The sequence below is a fragment of the Fragaria vesca genome, linkage group LG6, assembly GCF_000184155.1.
Source record: "Fragaria vesca subsp. vesca linkage group LG6, FraVesHawaii_1.0, whole genome shotgun sequence".
NCBI lineage: Eukaryota > Viridiplantae > Streptophyta > Magnoliopsida > Rosales > Rosaceae > Fragaria > Fragaria vesca.
Genome location: NC_020496.1, coordinates 14,907,403 through 14,912,587, shown reverse-complemented (window position 1 = coordinate 14,912,587; position 5,185 = coordinate 14,907,403). Strand labels below are relative to the sequence as shown.

Sequence of the window (5,185 nt, the reverse complement as noted above, 5' to 3'; positions counted from 1 at the left end):
GGCTCCCGGAGTCCGGTCAATGGTGCCCGGAGCTCGGTCAAAGGTTGCCAGAGTCCGGTCAATGTCATTGGTCGTGGAAATCCGGTCATAAAAAATTTATTTTATAATAGACTCTTATAATGGTCTATATATTGTAGTTTATTTAATTTATTAAAGGTATAATTGTATTTCTGCTCTGGTCTATTGTAGTTTATTTAATTCATTAAGGGTATATTTGTCTTTCTGCTGTTTAAGTTGGCTCTTGGAAATTTTAAAATTTGATTTTGTTAGTAGGAATAAAATTCTTAAATTAGGGCTAGTGGGCATTCTCCTATGTTTAAGTTGACGAGGGTTAGCAATTCATATAATCTTATTCAAAAAGGAAATTATGTTTGCTTTTCAATTGTTGTGTGGAGTCTCATAATTGTCTACAAATGTGGGTTGTTGCAAAACCTAAAAACTGCACCAGCCGGGAATCGAACCCGGGTCTGTACCGTGGCAGGGTACTATTCTACTACTAGACCACTGGTGCAAGATGCTAGTGGAAGCCACAAGATTTAATATTTTATAAGCATAAACTCTCCTACTAACAGCACAGCAGGCTCACAGTGATTGGCCCAATGGGGTGATGATACTCGTGTACTTTTATTTTTTTGATTAGTAAACTTCTATCAGTCCTCTCATCTGATCTACTCAGATGAATGTCATTGTTATGAAAATTCTGATGAAAACTTGACTACTTGAGTATTGCAAAACTTTTCAATGAGAAACTCAAAAACTTGTTCGATCACAAAAGCAAAAGAATGAGCGAGCACTTGTTTCTTGAGTAGTATTTTCTGTTAAAATGGATAGAGCTCATATAGATTACTTGGTGCCTGATAGGAATAGTAATATTCCCCTCCGTTCAAGGGAACTTGACTCATTAAACTACATGATTGTTTCATATCCTAAATAGCGGTCTAATAAGACATTTGTACATCATGAGAAATCTTTTCCTATTGTGATTAGGAGATCGCATAACGCTCCATTTAAGTGATTCAACTAATAATCATTGTGACAAATAGTTGTTATGTATTCTTAATTCCTTTTTTTGAGAAAACGTAATGTAATTCTTAATTATCAAAGTACAAATCCGGATATTCTTCAAATGGAAGAATTCTTATCGACTCACTTTACCATATTTGGATAAAAAGATAAAATTTGAGATGTTCTTGTCAAAGACATCTAAAAAGACTAGTATTCCTAACCTTTCCAAAATTCCTAGTTGAATCAAAGTTATGAACTATATATCTCCTAGTTCAAACAGATTAAAACTCTATGTTTGCAACTAAATAAAAGATGACACGCAAATCAATTCAGTACTTCAAACATAACAATTCGACATCTCTGCACTCCAACTTGCGCAACACCAACTAGGAAAACAAAATAATTTGTTGATGTCTTCTGATCTGGTGGGTTTCAGGTTCTACCCAACTGATGAAGAACTGATCAGTTATTTCCTCGACAACAAGAACAATGTCCACACAACTGCACAAGTGCCATCAATGGCTACATTCAATTACAACAATATTATGCCTGAGGTTGACCTGTATGGTGATGTAGAACCATGGCAGATTTGGGAAACGTATGGGGGATCCGAACTGTACGACCAAGATATGCTCTTCTTTACACAGCACAAGATGGTAAACCCGGATGGTTTACGCATTCAGCGCAAGGTTGGATCTGGTGGAACTTGGAGTGAAGGTGAACCAGGCAAACTTATATTCGATTCAAAGCTTATGCAGAAACCTATTGGACAAAAGAGGAAATTTCGATATGAGAAAAAAGGGTCTGAACACAATGGTTGTTGGTATTTGGAAGAGTATAGTCTTCTTTCAATGAATTCTGCAAGTTATGTGCTTTGTCGACTCCGACAGAACATCAGGAAAGGAAGGAAGAGAAAGGAGATATCATTGAGGCAAGAGTCGCCAATGAATTATGCACCCGTGGGTTTCAGGTTCCACCCGACTGATCAACAGTTGATCAGTTACTTCCTCCACAAGAAGGTGACTGAGGAAGCATCATTATACAGTTACAAAAACATTGTGTGCGAGTTTGATCTTTTTGGAAGCACGGAACCTTGGGAGATCTGGAACATGTATGGGGGGCATGAGTTGCGCAACCAAGACTTGTTCTTTTTCACAAAGCTCAAGAGGGCGAGCCTCAAGAGTTCACGCATTCTCCGCAAGATTGGATCGAGTGGGACTTGGAGCGAAACAGATGCCTCCAAATTGATTAAAGATGAGGCAAAGCAAAAACATATCGGGCGAAGGAGGAAATTGCGATACGAGAGCAAATGTTCCAAGCAACATGGTCATTGGTATCTAGACGAGTATAGTCTTCTAGATTCAGAATCAGATTATGTCATTTGTAGACTGCGAAAGAACGATAAATCATCACCACCATCGTCTGAGTGGAATGGAAACAAGAGAACATACAGTGCATTATGCCAAGAATCAAAGGAGACTTTGTCATCTGTCACTAACAAAAAGCTATTGAGAAAGCAAAGTAATGAGACGATGAATGTGAACAACAAGAAGAACAACACCTTGTCTGATCAGACAATAGCTCAGACAAAGAGGATGCAACCTGGCACGAAAATCAAATTATTTGGAGTAGAGATAGATTCAGATCTTAAGTATGTTTAGAGAATAGGAAGAACACAAGTTCTTTACTGCTTTATAAGTATGTTTTTCTCAGAGGGCTTTTGTTGCCCTCCTTGTTTTGTTTTAAGAGAATAGTTAAGTTAATTGATTTATCCATGGCCACAAAGCTCTTACAGACACAAGCCTTTACAAATAACTAGTCCTTATTGTGGCGGTGAGCCATGGCTTGGTTGGTTAGGGAGTCTAACCAACAACTTTGAGAACTTTGAGGTCATGGGTTCAGAATAAAAAAAAAAAATAGTCCTAGATGCGCTCAGATAAAACCTTGAGTGTTGCACAGAGACGTCAGTGGTGTACAACTAAATAAAATCAAGAATTAAACAGAATGATGGGTTGTTTGCCCTTGCTGTAATCTGATTGGGATATTACTTTTGTTTGGTATATTTTCTAAGACCGATCCTCTCTGTCATTTCTTTTTCTGAGAACCCTAATTCCTTCCAAATAAGCAAAACGTACCAGTAAATCAAAGGAACCGATCTATGACCTCCACATTTGGACACTTTCTTTCTCACTCAATCTGCATTTCCTCGTCATGGAAGAAGAGCTACAGAATTCAACTAGTCAGCAAAATCCCTCTCCACATTTGGACTCTCTATACCTCAGAGTTGATCTTTTGCAGTTAAATTTCAATTAACTCAAGAATAATGTCCAAATGAAAAACATGATTGATGATGCAGTACGATCCTCTGCAATGTTTGCAGTCTTTTGGAATTACAAGTATTTTTCAGAATTGGATCGTAAAATCTAAGTAAAAATTGATGTAGAACAAAAACAGTAAAATGATCAAGGAATATGGAAGTACCAGGTTCACAGCAGTAGGGTTCTAGACTTCTAGGAATCACTGAGAAATCAGAAAAACTTTGGCTTCACACCAAAAATGTCTTGGGATGGCTCCAAGTCAACCCATGTTGCACACTCAAGCAAAAAATCTCAAAATTTCACTAATAACTTATCTTTCAAAACATACAAGTTACAAATTAACACTTTTCACGGAGCCACTGATAATTAAAACTCAAACTTTTGTAATAAAGGGTTTTTATGACACTTACACTGAACAGATGAACAATTATGACATAAAGAATATCAAAAGATAACAACCTACAATTCACATTGTGTTTATTACATAATGAAGGAGAAACTCATCATAGAGTGCTCAGTAAGTGGATGAAATTTTTAAAGATCATTTATCTGGCTCCATATAAAGAAGTCTCAGGTCACCTAAGGCTTCAAATAGACTATGGCTATGTAATCATTTACCATTGTTTTGATGAGAACTTCAAAAGTATTTATAATAGTAGTTCAACAACAAGATCAAAATGAAGTAACGAATTTGGCAGGCTTATGGACCCAACTCTGCTTAATATATTCAGAATACTGGAAAATAAAGAGCAATAACTGCAGGGAAAAAATTGGGCGGCAAGGATTTATTTCTAAATATAAAATAAAAACGGCATTAAGTGATGTCTCTCAAATCAGAATGATTCATTTGCTTCACATCTTAAACCCGGTCAAATAGAACAAAAGTACAAAACTCAAAGGTTGCTTAAATAAAACCAAAAGTTAAAACAACGCAAAAATAGATTAATGAAATTGTGGTTGGTTGATTTTTTTTTAATTTTTGTATATGAGAAACTAATTCGTCTACTCAAACAGGAGAAGATTATAAGGCAGGGAACAAGAAGTTCTGTAGAAGACAGCTAACAATAACACCAAATCAAAAAAAACCGTCAAAAAAAAGTGATAAAAAAAACTAAGGATGAAAGAGCCATTCAAAAATCGTGGGGAAACTAAAGCGCACAAGACAACAACAACTAACAAACTCACTGAAATATCAAAATTTTACTAACAACAAAACCTTATATATATGTTGTTCCCTGTGTACAGGAATCAAGAATAAAAGACTTCTTCACCAAGAGATACATGCATGCACAAGCCATAACAATGAAAACTCAAGCAAAAAAATCAAACCCAGCATCCCATTTAGCACAAACACTTTCAAAATAAAGAAAATTGGAAAATATAGAAAACAAAACGAGGATAAACATATATGAAAGTCACAAATCTTTAAAATCTGTTCTCACCATCTAACAAGAAGGTGGGGGTGGACAGGTGGGGGAAGAGTAAATACAAAAGGATTCCCCAAAGGATCTGAGATGTATGACTCACTTTCCTTACATTCAAAAATCGCTTTTATGTTTTTGTTTGTCTTTGTACTGTGTAAAATGAAAAAATGAATTACAGGATATTGAGAATTTTTCTTACCTTGCAGATTACAGGATTTCGATAATAGATATCTGAAGATAGTATAAGAAAAAATTAGCCCGGCATATGGTCAACCATAATCAAATAAAGTCCACCTGCAGATCCATATCAGATGAAATTTAGGAACAAAAGAACGTGATCGTTGGTAGCTGAACAGATATCTATTTATTTTTTTTATTTCTTAACAAGTTCTATTTTCTTGATATTAATCGAATTGTGTAATGCCAAATGAAATACAG

The 5,185-nt window shown here is 35.7% G+C and overlaps 1 non-coding gene across 1 annotated transcript; it reads right to left on the bottom strand.

Annotated features, from left to right (window-relative positions):
• Positions 1-440: 440 nt before the first annotated feature.
• On the bottom strand, positions 441-511 carry TRNAG-GCC. The gene has a single exon. It is a non-coding gene; the product is annotated as a tRNA-Gly (tRNA).
• Between the last annotated feature and the right edge of the window lie 4,674 nt (positions 512-5,185).